The sequence below is a fragment of the Rhinatrema bivittatum genome, chromosome 1, assembly GCF_901001135.1.
Source record: "Rhinatrema bivittatum chromosome 1, aRhiBiv1.1, whole genome shotgun sequence".
NCBI lineage: Eukaryota > Metazoa > Chordata > Amphibia > Gymnophiona > Rhinatrematidae > Rhinatrema > Rhinatrema bivittatum.
This window is the reverse complement of record NC_042615.1, coordinates 649,032,218-649,049,016: the sequence shown is the minus strand read 5'-3', so window position 1 is coordinate 649,049,016 and position 16,799 is coordinate 649,032,218. Positions and strand designations below refer to the sequence as shown.

Sequence of the window (16,799 nt, the reverse complement as noted above, 5' to 3'; positions counted from 1 at the left end):
CTGTTTTTTTTTCATCTTCATGGGCTGAATGTGTTCATCATCTGTTATGTTCATATTGCGATGTTGTGTCATAACTAGGGTGTCTGTTTTTAAAGTGTTTCTAATTTATAAATTTAGGTGTTTGTTTTCTAGCAGTTTTAGAATTTTATATAGATGCACAAATGTCAGGATTTATTTTTTTTTTTGGGGGGGGGTGTTCCTTTCCTGTTGTCCATCTCTGCCTCTCCTTTTTTCGGGGCCCACCTATACTCGTTCTGTCTTTATCCCCAGCTCCCATGACTTTGCTATCGGGAACAGCTGTGCAGTGGAGACAGAGGAGGAGAGCAGATGCCTACTCACAGATAAGAACTTGTGCAACTGAGGAGCCACCAGTACAGAAAAGGTGCAAAGAAAGAGACTGGTAGGTCTAAGGCAGGACTGGGAGAGAGGTAGTATATTTCTGGTGTTTATCCAATGAACACTGATTTCTTTTCTAGTGGGAATGTTTTTATCAGTGTTTATCAGTTGAAACCTAAAAGCTGTAGCCCCAGTCATAATATTTATGTTATTTTGTTATTATATTTGTCTGAATTAGTAACAATAAATCTGTGCTTTTTTGTAAACGTGTTAAAAGAGGTACTTCATGTTTTGCCTAGATTTATGTGTTGAACAGAAGCTCTTTTGGTAACTTTGTGCACCTGTTGAGAACAAACTGTGTCTGTGGAGTTTTTTAGTTTTGTTTACTGGAGTGTTAAATAAATTTATTGCAGTCCAAAGATCCACCCACCACTGTAATCTACTATTGTATAAGGTAGTACGGTCTGCAAGTTTTTACAAAGATAGAAGCTCACAAAATAATTAAGAAACCATGTAAACCCTTGATTGCTGCTCAGTGTACAACATATATCATACTGAGTTGCACACGTATGGCCACTTGAGTATGTCAGTAGAGAAAGGGGCTCTCCTGTTTTAACAGTCAGTGTTAAAATTAGCTGTGACAATTGAACTGATCCGGACAGTGGGAAGAAGGGGGTTAAGAATGGGAGAGTGGTAAAAACCAGCAGTACCGGCAGAGTGAGGCAACATCCAACACTCGGTACTGCTGCTAGTGAGATCCTGCTTGGGAAAGAGGAGAACTGGACAAAGGAAGAGGAAAAGAAACATAAAGAAGAGCAATTTTATAAGAGATAGTAATTTATACAAAAAACTTCACAGTATAATGTATATAATGTAAATAATGTAATCCTTACAGTTCTGCTCTCCTATTCTTATCTCTCCTCCAAGTTTAAGACCCTTGTTGTAATGTAACTTTTGATCTCCTTGCACTTGTTTATGTTCCGTTCTTTGTTCTCACCCCTTGTTGCATGTAAACCGGCATGATGTGGTTTCTAACCATGAATGCCGGTATAGAAAAAACGCAAATAAATAAAATAAATAAATAAATAAAAAGAAGGGAACATGAAGTAGCGCGACATGAAAGATCATGAAGTTGAAACAGGAGGAACTGTGGAAAGAGTGGCAGGAAGAAGGACTAGGAAAGGGATCCGGAGATCTGAGGAGGGGAATATAATGGGGGTTGTGGGGAAGGGAATAGTGATAAGAGGAGAGAAGCATAGGAAAGAAGAGAAAGGGGTGATATGGCAAGCTTAGAAGGTAAAAAAAATAGTATATTTGTATTTGGAAAAGGAGGATAGTTGGGTCAGAGTGAGAAGAAGAAAAAATACAAAGAAGATCAGATAGAAAAACAGATCCAGACATTTACATGGCTGGAAACATATTTACATTATAAGTTTTTGAGAGTGTAAATTATATGTTTTTGAGTCAGTAAATATTCACCAGTTGGTGATTTAAATTTAGAAAAAAAAGCATTAGATGCCATGGGCAACTAAGTTGTTCTGCTCGAGTGCTGATAGGCTGAATTGGGAAGAGCAAGGGGGGAGAGGGGGAGGGGATGTGGACCTCCTTTTATAGAGGGATTGGGGCAGGGCCTCTTTACAGAGCGGAAACTGGGGGGTGACTGCTTCAGTTTGCCTTCTAGGAGAGCGGCAGGAGCATTAGAGGTGAATCATCAGATAGACTAATGTTTTAGAAATCTATTTAAACTATGCTCTCAGGAATTTGATTTCAATTACTGCATATCTTTCAAATTTTATGATTGCCTTTTGATATTAAATGTTTTATTGTATTCATTTTTATTGAATGTTTAAATTACGTTAAATTTAGAAAGGTTGTTTAAATTTTATCTTTGCTTGTGTACCGATACATGCATGTCTGGGCATACGCGCGCTCATTTTAAAATTGCTGTCTATATCTATGTTTCATGGTAATATTAATTTTAGTGCTATGTTTATGATTAATTTCTTTTGTTATTATGCTTGTCTTTCACCTTGAGTGATCATGGAAAGGTGCGTACCAAGTTAGAGAAATAAATAAAAGGAGAGGAGGCAGAGCAGACCCTGCTCCCTTTCTCCTCTCACCTTCTACAGCAAAGTAAAAATTGGTACATTCTGTGCATTTTCTTAGCTTTTTTTTGCAAAAATTAAATATGTAATGGTGTCGTTTCTAACCATGAATTTTAGTCCATAGGATGAAATTACCCCGATTCAAGATTCAGTTAGTATGATGAGAGGCTTTATTGCACCATATTTATCATCTTTTATTTCATAGACTCCAGTACTCTGCTGAACTGAACTGAACTATGTCTGTAGCATACAACATTAATGCTAATGTTTCAGTTCAAGGAGGCTATGGGGAGCAGAACTTTGTAGAAAAAGGTTGTGTCATACGCATACAGAATACGTTTGGAATTTTATCTAATGTCAGAAAACATGACTTGTGCCAGGATTGTTTATTGCTTAAGTATGCATCAAAGGAGAAAGGGGTGGTGAGAAGCACAGAGACTCTATTTATCATAAAGTTTAGAATAATCCATTTACAATTTTCCCTATGGAAATGAGGGACGTATAGCTTGACTGTCTCACATAGTGTCATCTATAATGCTTCTTCAAATGGCGCTCATCGGAAGGTATACAAATGACTACATTTGCTTCATTTGAAAGGGGATATAGATATTACTTCATGTGAGAAATCTGAGCCTATGACAGGGTGTAACCTGCACAGGAGGTTTTGTGATGTACAGCAGAAAGGACAGCTGCAGAAAGGCAGTCTAATGTTATTTGTGCTGGCAGAGCAATGGTCTTGTTAATTTGTGTGATGATTTCCAACTCTTTTCTAACTGCTGGTTTGAATTCTGTGGTGCTGGCAGCTCCCATGAGACTATAGGTCCTTGTTCAGTTCATACTGCAGGATGGCTGGAGCAGCACCAGGCGGATAGAAGGGCGTTGGCGGTCCTCTGTACAGGTTAGCAGAAACATTGGACTGGAACTAGCTTGTGTGTATTGCTGCCTCCCTAGGGCAGGTCTAGAGCCTCATCTGGTAGTAACCAGTAGCTGCAGAGCATGTCTGATTAAAGAGGCTTAAAAGCAGATTGCTTGAGAGGGTGTGAGCTTGCAGGCTCCTTGAGAGGGAAGAGAGTGTGTTCCTGCAGGATGAGGCTGCATATTTGGAAAACTGGCTGAATGCAGTGAAGAGAGGTTTGTGAGGGGGAGGGTGCAGGGGAGGTCTGCTGTTTGGAACAAAAAAAAAATTGGACAAAAGCTTAAGCAAGGCAGGAAAGTCAGAGGGGCCAGAGTTGCTGAGAACTTGCAGTACCTGTTACAGCCAATTGCTCAGCCACAGCTTATATGTTTGGATCTTGTGTGTGCATTTTATGGATTGTGCTGGTATGTAGAAGAGACAACTTAGATTATGCTAAGGACTATACTTATAGTCATGGCAGTGTGTTACTATGTTTATGCCTTTGTGAGGGAGTTTATAGACAGCTCCCTCAGTCTACCTTAAGAGACCAGGTACAGATATTCCGCCCGATCTTCCTCAAGGCTGAATCCATAGGGAATCCTGGGTGAAGGGAGGAGCTCTTCACCAGACCTTAAAACTTGAGGGCCTGAGAGGGTTAGACAAGCCCTGGGGAGCTGATGGAGTTCCAGCATATGCTAAGACCACTTACATCCAAAGGTCTTCTCTGTGTGAAGATTTTCTTTGTGTAAAGACTGTGAAGTATCTGAGGCTAACAGGGGATCTGCTGAATTTTATTTGCTGTCATTTGCTGCCTGCTTTGAAGTGGTGAACTGCTGAAGTATTTCCTTTTCTGTTTGCTGCCATTTTGTTTGTCTACTACCACTGTAACTAAAGAGCACTGAAGCAGTCAGAGTCTAATTGTGATTTCCTCTGACTGTACCTAACTCACTGATCACTAGAGCTACCACATATGGTGGTAGTAGTGGGATCCCTTGCTAAGCAGGAAGCACAGGCAAGAACCCACAGCTGCAGCAAGAAAAAAACCCTTGCAAAGTTTTTTTTTCTTCTTTTTCTGGAGCCTCTCAGTTACTCCCCATCTTGTATAACAGGTCAAGGGGGCTATCCCCGCCTGTATAGTCAGGGGTCAAGGTGTAAGTAAGGGATGCACAGGCCAGTAGACTTTTTAAAAATTTTTCCCCACTCTCCTATCCCTGGAGAGGTGTGTAAATTTGAGGCAGCTTAATTAACAAAAAAGATGGAGCAGGTGATCCAAATCCTGGCAGCCAGCCAGCAGCTGTTGTAAAATGCCCTGCAAACACAAATTAACCAGCAGGAGGCATTGCTAGAGCAAGTGACGCAGCAGCATGCAGCCCTAATGCAGATAGCTCAAGCGGTGCAAACAGCAGTGACCTGTCTGCCTCCAGTGACACAGACATCCCTCAAAATGACCCCGGGCGAAGACCCAGATAGCTTTTTGAAAATCTTTGAGCGCACCTCAAGACTGGAAGGGTGGCCAGATCGATGGGCTATATATTTGGGGAATTTACTTACTGGACCAAGTCAAGATACCTATCAAACAGCTAATCCGGATGGGACAATCACTTACCTGGAAGTCAAGGTAGCAATTCAAGGGCAAGCAGGGCTCACCCCAGAGGTGGAACAGGTTCCTAGGGAGAGAACCCTAGGAACCTGTTCCACCAGCTTAAAGATGTCACCTGGAAGTGGCTGTGCCTGGAAGGGAAAACCAGAGTGGAGATAGCCAATGCGGTACTGCTAGAACAGTTCCGGGATAGTCTCGACCTGCCCATGAGGCAGAGGGTTTGCCAGCACCCAGGCTTACAGTTGAAAAGGACCTAGAAGTGGCAGAGGCTTATCATCAGGCCCAAACCATGTCAAACCACCATGTCCTGGAGAGAAACCTCTCAACCTGGATAGGGGTCATCAGAGTCCTAAGACTGAGAGATCTCGACTGTCAGCAGAGCAGGTACAGCTGGACGATTCACCCTATCTGTAGTCTGTAATTGGACAGTCATGCTTCAGTTGTGGCAAAAGAGGCCATTTTGCAAGAGACTGTGCCTGCAGGGAGGATGAGGAGATTGACATTAATGCAGTCACTCCACACTGTTATAACTTTGTAGATGACTTGAGCCAGAGAATTTCTAAATTTGTGATTCTATTCAAGCTGGATGGGGCTCCCACCCAAGTGCTAGTGGAATCTGGTAGTGTAAAAATGCTCATTCAGAAGGATTTGCTGAAGCAAATCCAAATTGACTATGCAAAAGTAGTGATCCTGGCATGTATCCATGGGGACCATCGGCAATATCCTACTAGCAGGGTATGCCTGAAGAACCCAGCCAGTCAAGAGATAATGGAGGTCAGAGTACTTCCTTGGCTACTCCACCCCATGATCACTGGATGGGGCTGTCTGAATTTCAAGTCTCTTTGGAACCAGCTTATAGCTGATGTACCCCGCCATGACCCTGAGGAGTCAGAGATCCCAGAGCTCTTTCCATTAGAGGACACTGATCTTATGTACACTTTTCAATAAGAACTCTAAGTCTCATAAGTCCTGAAAGCAGTAGGGATGTGCATTCGTTTTCAACGAATGTGGCATCCGCAATGAATAGGTCCCTATTCGTTTGATTTGTGGGTCCGCGAAACGAATGATGATCCCCCACGAACGAAACAGATCATATTGGTTTCATTCGTTTGGTTCACAGTGCTTTCTTAGCAGCCTTTTGAAATAGGGGAAGGTCATGTGGGAATATCCATAGCAACAACCAGCCCTTTCCTGTGAGTCATAAGTGACCTCACAGCCCTGTCATAGAGTGGGTCAGACAGGTTGGCAAGGAGACCAGAATGCCAACGTATCAGAGCAAAGCATTTTTCTAATTCAGCCAATAGCTGCTCTCAGTGCTCTGTGATGCTGTTCCTGCTGTATTTCTACCTTAAGCAAGCATACCACAGTGCACTTTCTTCCTGGGTTCTATCTGAGAAGGTTGTTGCTGTTTGAGCTCTCTCAGAGTGTCTCAAATCTTTATTCAATTGCTACTGCTACTTTGCTAGTTTGTTACAATTAATTTTCAATTGCTGAAAAAGATATTTGTTCTTTTTTGCTGCTGTGTCTGCCAGGCTTTTTTTTACTGCACGTTTTTTGTTTTTTTTTAATTGAACTCAGACTGTCTCTCTGTCTCTCCCATAGAGACAAGCTGCCAGCAGTGGCATTTTGCTGCTGATCTTACCCCCCTGGGGTAGGTTGCAGGCAGGGTTGGGTGGTGTGGGTGGGAGATAGTGTGAGAGTTGCAGTGGCTGTCTGAGAGTTGGTATTTTCAAACAACAAGCAGCATCACTGTAGGAATTGGGCTTGTGAGGCTTCCAGTGTTTTCTCTGGAGTTTCAGTTTTTGTGCACACAGAGCAGTCGCAGTTGTAGTGTACAGCAAGACACTGCACCAGGGGCTGGATTTTAAAAGGGTTACGTGCATAAGGTATGCGCGTAACCCTTTTAAAACCCCCTGCACGCACCGAGCCTATTTTGCATAGGCTCGGTGGCGCACGCAAGCCCTTCAAGGCTGCCACGGAGGAGCTGAGTTCCAGCAGTGCCACCTTGGCTGACATCATCCCTATAGTTAATATTCTGGAGGAAAATTTGGAGGGCTTTAAACAGGAAAAGGAAATGACAGCAGAGATGCTGTATTGTCTGGAGTTTTTGCAGAAGCAGGTGCAAGAGAGATTAGGACCATTAACAAAAGACGACAGATACATGCTCGCCACATTCTGTGATCCCTGTGTGAAAGGGAAACTCGCCCTACAGTCCGATTGTCTCACATTTGTGAAGAACATGCTGTTAGGAAAGGTCTGTGAACAGGAGCGCCTTAGGCAGAGACAGATTGGGCATGAAGCAGAGGAGGAACAGCGGGCACTTCAGAGAGTAGTGCAAGCCGAAGCAGGAGCAGCACTCTGTCAGTGACAGCTAGTACTTCCTCCTCCACTTCATTATGCCAAAGCCATGTTGCCCCCTAAAAAATAATCTCTTCTGGCACCGGCTAGAGCAAAAGCAGCTGGCAAGAAGGACTCTCAGCCCACCCAAGCAAAGGAGACACCAGCACAAATGTCAGTGACACGGTATCTCACAGAGCCCACAGAGGACATGGAGACAGATCCGCTGGCATATTGGGCACACAAGTCCACTGTCTGGCCACACCTATCCAAAGTGGCTCAGCAATATCTGTCAATTCCACCAACCAGTGTGCCCAGTGAACGTGTATTTTCAATGATAGGGGATATCATGAGCCCTCATCGCTCAAGGCTGGAACCAGAGTTGATGGAGATGCTAGTGTTTTTGAAAATAAACATGCCTTTGCTTGCGTTTCCAGATGTCATATGCAAGAATAAAAAAAAGTTTGATTGGAACCTTTGACTAGTGGACTATGTAAATTCTTCCCAGCACTGTTCTTGGTGATCCAGATAATATCAGCACATGTACCTGACCTCAACCGCTGTGCCTGTCTGTCCACTGTCCAGCCCTTATGTCAGTACAAGGGCCTGACCCCAAATGCTGTGCCTGTCCATCCAGCCCTTAAGTCACTACAAGGGCCTGACCCCAAATGCTGTGCCTGTCCATCCAGCCCTTAAGTCACTGCAAGGGCCTGACCCCAAACACTGTGCCTGTCTGTCCACTGTCCAGCCCTTACATCACTACAAGGGCCTGATCTCAACCACTGTGCCTGTCTGTCCAGCCCTTAAGTCACTACAACGGCCTGACCCCAACTGCTGTGCATCGGGGAAATGATTGCCCTTGATGACCAGCCCCTGTATGTAGTGGAGAATGTGGATTTCAAGCATTTGCTGCAGGTCTTAGCTCCAAATTACAAAGTCCCCTCCAGAACCACATTTAGCCTGAGCGGCACCAGGGAGGCGGTCTTCTGTACGCCACATTTCCTGCGCCCGCCAGACGGGTGGGGATTTGGCGCTGGGCTCTTCCTTCTTCACTCGCCATTACTGAAGGAACCTTGGTTAGTTTCTTTTCCTCCGCTTAGTTATATGCTAAAATTCAGCGGGTCGCCACGTCTGATCTGAGGTCTTAGTGGGAGAGGAAAAGGAGGAGGTGCCGGCTCCCTTTCTGCGTTCTGTATGGGGAGGGCATCAAGGCCTCGAAAGCCGCGTTCTTCATCGATGCATGAGCCGAGTGATCCACCGCTAAGAGTCGCAGGTCCATCCGTTTCTCTCCTTGCCTTGTGCAGTATGGCAGCAGTAATCAACCGAATGACAAAGAGCTGGAACAAGTTCATCTTCCTTGTGGTGTCCTTCCGTCAATTCAGCAGGTCACCACGTCTGATCTAAGGTCGTGGTGGGAGAGAAAAAGGAGGGGCGCCGGCTCCCTTTCCGCGTTCTGTCTGTGGCTCACCTATCTCTTTGTACCCGCTGAACCATGTTGAACTGCTGTTCACATGGAAACCTTCTCACTTCACCACACTTGCCAAGGCTCAGGCCCCACTATTGGGGCGAACCCATTCCAGGGAGCCCTTTCCTGAACAAAGGAAAGGGAACTCTCTCCAGGTGTGGCCTATCTCTTAGTACCCGCTGACCCATGTTGAACCGCTGTTCACATGGAACCCTACTCCGCATCGGCCTACAAAGTTCTCGTTTGTATATCTGCAACGTCCCCCAGATTTTCAAAGACCAGCGAGTGCTCACTAGATGCCAACGGAACCACCACACTTTTGGGGCGAATCCATTCCAGGGAGCCCTTTCCTGCACAAAGGAAAGGGAACTCTCTCCAGGTGTCGCCTGTCTCTTAGTACCCGCTGACCCATGTTGAACCGCTGTTCACATGGAACCCTACTCTGCATCGGCCTACAAAGTTCTCGTTTGTATATCTGCAACGTCCCCCAGATTTTCAAAGACCAGCGAGTGCTCACTAGATGCCAACGGAACCACCACACTTTTGGGGCGAATCCATTCCAGGGAGCCCTTTCCTGCACAAAGGAAAGGGAACTCTCCCCGGGTGTCGCCTATCTCTTAGTACCCGCTGACCCATGTTGAACCACTGTTCACATGGAAACCTTCTCCACTTCACCATACTTGCCAAGGCTCGGGCCTCACTCTCGGGGCGAACCCATTCCAGGGAGCCCTTTCCTGCTCAAAGGAAAGGGAACTCTCCCCAGGTATCGCCTGTCTCTTAGTATCTGCTGACCCATGTTGAACCGCTGTTCACACGGAACCCTACTCCGCCTTGACCTTCAAAGTTCTCGTTCATATATCTGCTATGCCCCCCAGATTTTCAAAGACCAGCGAGAGCTCACTAGACGCCAATGGAACCACCACACTTTCCAAGGCTCGGGCCCCACTCTCGGGGCCAACCCATTCCAGGGCGCCCTGTCCTTCATAAAGAAAAGAGAACTCTCCCCGGGGCTCTTGTGTGAATATTTGCTACTACCACCAAGATCTGTACCCGCAGCGTTTCCACCCCACCCAGGCATAGCTCATCTTTCAGGTCGCAGCACACGTGTTAGACTCCTTGGTCCGTGTTTCAAGATGGGTTGGGTGGACAGTATATCCTGGTTGACAGTCGTACCTCATGCAGGGGGCCCCATCCCCCTTCACCCCGCTCCCCTCACAAGGGGAGGGGGGTTCCGGAGGAGGGCGCAGTGGCAGTCGTCTCCCTCGGTCCCGGGGGAAACAGCAAAGCTGCCGGGAGGGCTATAACACTTCACCGGAGCAGCGAGCCCCCTGCCCCCACCTGAGGCCTTCCCAGCCGAGCCAGAGCCGGTTGCGGTGCACCGCCATGGAGGAAATGTGCCCTACAGGGGCTGGGGCCATCTGGGAGGTGTTCCGCACTCAAGGAGGATCCGCCGCCCGGTCAGACCAAACTCTTAGCGGTTTCACGCCCTCTTGAACTCAAATCATTTTTCAAATTCAGCCAATCACTGCTCTCAGTGCTCTGTGATGCTGTTCTGCTGTAAGGACTCGGTTCTGCTGTAAGGACTCGGTTATTTACACTTTCGAACAATAGAAGGACTAGGGGGCATTCCAAGAAGTTAGCAAGTAGCACATTTAAGACTAATCGGAGAAAATTCTTTTTCACTCAACGCACAATAAAGCTCTGGAATTTGTTGCCAGAGGATGTGGTTAGTGCAGTTAGTGTAGCTGGGTTCAAAAAAGGTTTGGATAATTTCTTGGAGGAGAAGTCTATTAACGGCTATTAATCAAGTTTATTTAGGGAATAGCCACTGCTATTAATTGCATCAGTAGCATGGGATCTTCTAGGTGTTTGGATAATTGCCAGGTTCTTGTGGCCTGGTTTGGCCTCTGTTGGAAGCAGGATGCTGGGCTTGATGGACCCTTGGTCTGACCCAGCATGGCAATTTCTTATGTTCTTATGCATGCATTCCACAGTGCACTTTCTTCTTGGGTTCTATCTGAGAAGGTTGTTTGCTGTTTGAGCTCTCTCATTGTCTCAAATCTTTATTCAATTGCTATTGCCAGTTTGCTACAATTAATTTTCTATTGTTGCCAGTTTGCTACAATTAATTTTCTATTGTTAAAAAAGATATTTGTTCTTTTTTGCTGCTGTGCCTGTCAGGCAGCCAGGCTTTTTTTTAGTGCGCTTTTTTTGTATTGAACTACTTGTTGACTATCGGTCTAGCCTTAGATGGAGTTTACCACCCACTTTCAGCTGCATTCACAAACAACCCGACTCCGAGAAGACCTGGTCCCGGCACGCCGGGGGCCACTACTACCAGCCTAACACCGTCCGCGGGCTGAGTCTCGTCTTGTCTTGCCTCCTTGTCTTTCCCCTATCAACACCACAGGGACTAGACTACCTCCGATCTGCCAGCCTGTCTTGCCCCTATCAACACCACAGCGACCTGACTACCAGGTCTGCCAGCCTGTCTTGCCCCTATCAACTTTCTGGCACTCTGCCTTGTTGCCATACACCAGACAACTCTACTCCTTGTGGTGTTCTTGCCACTATCATGGTTCCTCGGTGTGCTGATGCTAATCTTTATTTACTGCTTGTCCCTTTATCGGCGCCTTGTGTTTTTTTCTGACACCCTTTCTGCTTGCTATGTTCTCCCTTCATTGTGCTGTAGGATGTTGATGCCACTTGTCTTGCCACTTTGCCTCTCGTGCTGCCTTCAAGGGTTCATGCAACTGTTATCGGTGCTCTCTTTTGAAGCTGTGGTGTGTTTTTGACACTCTCGCTGCTGCTTTGCACCTCTGTTAAAGCACTCTTTCCACTCCTGGTACCCCTTTGGCCCTTACACAAGGGGAGAGCGTAGTAGAAAGCACACACATAGGTAAATGGCAACAAAATAATGTGTGGCAAATAATTATACTGAGCAATAACAGTTTAACAAACAAAAAAAAAAATTATTTTACTTGTGCACACATCAATTGTGCACAATATTGAATACCACAGTGGACAATTGTGTATAATTGGGAGACCCCGACACGGCCATGTTTCGCATCAGGCTGCATCAGGGGGGCCCAGAATTTTCAGAATTTGTATCTTAAAAATGCGGACAATCGTCTGTTGATTACTTAATGGTAGATATGCAGCTCAAAGCAGGGAGTTAGGAAGACAGAACATGGTTGTGAAGCCGCGGCAGTGACCTTGATACCAAAACATTGAAAGATCTTAGATGTCCACGAGGACTTTCTCAAATTTAGAATATTGTACACAACCGGAGGAATGCGACCGCTGGGACCATTACGGGGAGAATATACATTAAGGCAACTTTGAATGGACCGGAAGGTCTCCAAATCTGTAGGGGTGAATGCAGCAACCTTTTTAGCCGCAGTGTCCCAGACGATTGTCCGCGTTTTTAAGATACAAATTCTGAAAATTCTGGCCCCCCTGACATAGCCTGACGCGAAACACTGCCATGTCGGGGTCTCCCAATTATACACAATTGTCCACTGTGGTATTCAATATTGTGCACAATTGATGTGTGCACAAGTAAAATAAAAAATGTTTTTGTTTGTTAAACTGTTATTGCTCAGTATAATTATTTACCCCTTTGGCCCTTTACAATGCCTTAGGCTATTCATGCCACTTTGGTGCCACTTTGCCACAATCTAAGTACCTTGGAGCTCTTTTCTCGTTCTGATGATTGCTCCCCAGAAGTTTCATCTGAATTGATAAGAAAACCCCAATTCTGCAGCCAAAAATAGGCTGCAAATACTTCTGCCATTGACTTTAATGGCAAGCGAAAACGAATGAAAACTAATAAATTAATTGGGTTTTTTTCCTATGAAACTAATGAAACAAATTGGGGTCCCAACGAAACGACAAAACACATTTTTTCTTTCTGCACATCCCTACTAGAGATGTGCATTCGTTTATCAACGAAATTGCCTAATTCGTAGTGGTTCGGGGGACCTGAACTACGAAACGGATTTTCGGGTTAGTGTGGGGGGAGGGGCACATTTATTTAAAAAAAAAAAATATATCCACCCCAACCCTTCAAATTTACTGTATTACAATCCCCCCACTATTCTGATTCCCCTCCCCCCCCCCCCCACCCAAGACTTGCCAAAAGTCCCTGGTGATCCAGCGGGGGTCCTGGAGCAATCTCCTGCACTCGGGCCGAAAGCTGCCAGTATTCAAAATGGTGCCGATAGCCTTTGCCCTTACTACGTTACAGGGGCTACCAGTGCCATTGGTCGGCCCCTGTCACATGGTAGGAGCACAAGATGGCGCCGGCCATCCATTGCTCCTACCATGTGACAGAGGTCGACCAATGGCACTGGTAGTCCCTGTGACATCGTAAGGGCAAAGGCTATCGGCAATGGATGGCCGGCGCCATCTTGTGCTCCTACCATGTGACAGGGGCCGACCAATGGCACCGGTAGCCCCTGTGACGTAGTAAGGGCAAAGGGCCATCAGCGCCATTTTGATTCATAGCAGACCCGACAGCTCGACGGCCCGGAGGGAGAGATCACTTGCGGGACCCCGCTGGACCACCAGGTCTTTTAGTAAGTCTTGGGGAGGGTTCGGGATGGAGGGGGGGTTGTAAGAAAGTAAAATTGAAGGGTTGGGGTGGGTTTTTTCTGATTCTTTTTTTTTCCCAATTCTTTTTTTTTTTTCGATTTGTTTTCTGACTCGTTTTCCCGATCCGCGCTGGCAAAAAACGATCCGCCGAAAAACAAAATTTTTGACGAAGTGCCAGAACCGAAATATATCCCGATACGAAAAAACAAAGCTCATCTCTACAAGGCACACCTCTAAGGGACCACGGAAATCACCCCGGAATTCTCAACTGGGGGAGTGACCATTAGTTATCACCACAGGAGAGCATGGCTTTTTGTATTTCTTTTCTAAAATTCTCCTTCCAAATCTGAAGCAATCCCCATAGGGAGATGCACGTCCACTGTCTGCTGGAGATGACAAATACTGGCAGACTGAGGTCATTGCAGGAGTAAATATACTGTGACGTCAGCTTGCTCCATCTCCATCTGCTGGCAGGGGAGCATAACCCACTGGAACTGTGGCCATCTATCTACACGCTAGGAAAACAACTAGTTTCCCTTCTTTTCTAGATTTTCTTACCCCCCCCCCCCCCCCTTCCTATCAGAATCCCATGAATCTCCAAATGCATTCATATAACAACTTGGCCTGGATGTCTTTTTTCTGGTACATCCAGACTCCAGTGACTGTTATAATACTACAAATAAGGAACCCTTCCCCCTATCCTCCCCTCCCATATCCATATCCCAAACCTTAAACATCTACATGTAATACTCTGGTGTACAAATATCAAACACACACCAATTGTCTGTGTGCTATTTCAAGCCCCTCTATAAACTATTCAAAATCAAACTTCTAGTGCTGCAAGGCTTTGAATATAGTTTTCCTAAGTTTCTAAAAATCTTTTCCTATAAGCTGTTGGGGAAAAATTGCTGCAGAGGAGGTGTTGTGGACACCATCTCCAGACTGGCACAGGTCGGCAAGGCTGGAATTGGTGGGAACAGTCTGGTAAGGCTGGAGCAAGTAATGAGGTCCAGGCTGGGCTGGAGGTCAGGAATGGAGTTCAGATGGGGCAGGAGCTCTGGAGTGGAGTGCAGACAGGGCTGGAGCTCTGGATATAGGCAAGTGTGAAGCAGGAATGACTGGAAAAGATTGGAGCTGGGTGCAGGTAAGAGTGGACTGAGCACACTAGAGCTGAGGGAGGTAAGAGTGGACTGGAACACACTGGAGCTGAATGGAAGTAAGAGTGAACTGGAATAGGGACTAGGGCAAGACAGACTAGAACAAGACAGGACAAACCAGGTCAAGGACTACACATAACATGGAACATGGAACACCCAAAGGCAGCCTAGGAAAGGAAAGTCCTGAGGGGCAAGGCTGAGAGAGGCCTAGAAACAGAGGAGGGACCTAGGGAGGTCTCAGGCTAGGCAGAGGTCCAGAAACAGGCCTGGAAGCAGAAGAGACCTGGGAATTTCAGATTAGGCCTGACAGGATAGAAGGCCAGGGGGCCACAGGACAGGCAAGGGAACCAGGACAGAAAGCCTAGAGGGCACAGGAGCATACAAGGCAGAACAAAGATCAGAAGGCCTGGAGGCCACATGGGAACTCAAGGAAAGGCCTTGGAAGGCTGAAAAGCGAGAGTGGCTAAAGCAGGGAGCCAAGGAAGACTTGATGCCGAAGCATAAAGGGAAAGAACAGACAGGGTTAAGTAGGGTGTGGTGCAGGCAGAAGAGAAGGGCTTGGCCAGCCAGGTCGAGAGCTCATGGAGGTCCTCTGGTGGTGCGGAGGATGTAGGAGAGGCTGAGGCAAGAGACCAGGAACGTGTTTGTTCAGAATCAGGCTCACTAGAGTCCTGTAGTGGAGGGGAAGCCACACAGTGGCCGGAAACACAACATAAGCAAAGGAAGTATGAGCTGCCAAGGATTCCATAAGCATCATATTATGTAAGGCGTTGTGCCATTGCCAAAAAGAGGTGAGAGCAACAGTACACAATAAGCAACCAAATGTCCGATCTTGTAGAGGTTTATTGTGTGCAAATATACGCAATAGAGCCCGACTCCAGCCGAGTTTCGCCCTCTTTCAGTAGGGCTGCATCAGGGGTCTTAGCATGTATCGATGCTATGTCTCCTTCAGAGTGTAGTACTTTGTATGGGCTATAGATAATGCAAAACTTCTCCAGTCTTTGCAACACAAAAGCGCATCAATTTCGCAAAAAGTGGACTCCGGATCTCAACAGTGTAGAAGTCACCGTGATCACTTTCAGAGCAGACTAAGACCCCTGATGCAGCCCTACTGAAAGAGGGCGAAACTCGGCTGGAGTCGGGCTCTATTGCGTATATTTGCACACAATAAACCTCTACAAGATCGGACATTTGGTTGCTTATTGTGTACTGTTGCTCTCACGGCTTTATTAAGCAACCTTCCTTGCTGCTTTTTTAATTGCCAAAAAGAGGACCAGCCTCATGACAAACCGGCAAAATAGATCTCTTGCCCTGAGCCATACTGGGATATTACAAAAAATAGAAAATACTAATATCACATCTTGGGGGCAGGTGGCTCATCGCTACAGCAATGCATGCTATAGGCCTCTGCAGCAGCAAAAGGAGGGCCCAAGATGGCATCATGAGAGGACACTCTGGAAAGCTCTCCATACATACCTGAGCAATGTCTTCTTTATTTTTCCTTGTTTTCATGGTGTAGTGCAAAGGAAAACCGTGCTCCAATCAGACTGTGATTCTGGAGCTTTTTTAGCCTTCATCTTCTGCAGGAACAGGCTCCGCTGCCACAGTGACTGAGAGAACAGCACTGCAGTTTGGAGCAGACACTGAGGTGTCACTGAGTCCCAATGCTAGATTACCTTCTCTCCCAGCATTCTCCATATTGGTATTGCAGAAGTGTCACGAAGTTCCTGCCGGTAGTGTCTTGGATGGAGACACAGGGGGGTCTGCTATGGCTGAATATACAGTGTTGGAGGCTGCCAATTCGAGTCACTTTAGGAACATATAACCTGTGGTCAGGGGAGGTGTAGACCAGAAAAATAAAGGAGCAAGATGTCTTGCTTGACTTGGTTATTCTCACTTCTCTGTGATTGCAATATCGTTGCAACAACACTGTATGGCTGTTGCAGTTCCGCAGATAAGATCTTGTATTCCTAACTCTTAAGCCCTCTCTTATCACTTAGAATAGCATTTAGTCTATTGGTTTCCTAAACATCTATTACAAATAACATGTTCTCTAAGACTCAGTCTCAGGAGATGTTGGTGTTGGCTCATACTGAAATTTACAACAAGAGACTGACAGATTGTCTTCTGTTCATGTTTACCTTGTTCAAGATAGAAAAGTGGTTCATCGCAGGCTGGAAAACCTGTAAAATTCTGTAAGAATGCTGAATTTGTGTGGTTTAGATTTTCCTGTGATCTTTATGATATCCCCTGCTGAATTATTTAAAACATACATGCGGAATATTCTTGATTTATCACAGGATGTTTT

The 16,799-nt window shown here is 46.0% G+C and overlaps 1 protein-coding gene across 2 annotated transcripts in view; it reads left to right on the top strand.

Annotated features, from left to right (window-relative positions):
* The first annotated feature begins 276 nt into the window (after positions 1-276).
* ERAP2 (endoplasmic reticulum aminopeptidase 2) overlaps positions 277-16,799 on the top strand; it is a 258,175-nt gene continuing 241,652 nt past the window's right edge. The window contains exon 1 of one of the 2 annotated variants that reach the window (XM_029572856.1): positions 277-400. The gene's annotated coding sequence lies outside the window, so the exon portion shown is untranslated. Of the gene's footprint in view, positions 401-3,482; positions 3,573-16,799 lie in introns of those variants that run through there. The other variant, XM_029572865.1, reaches the window with a different exon arrangement.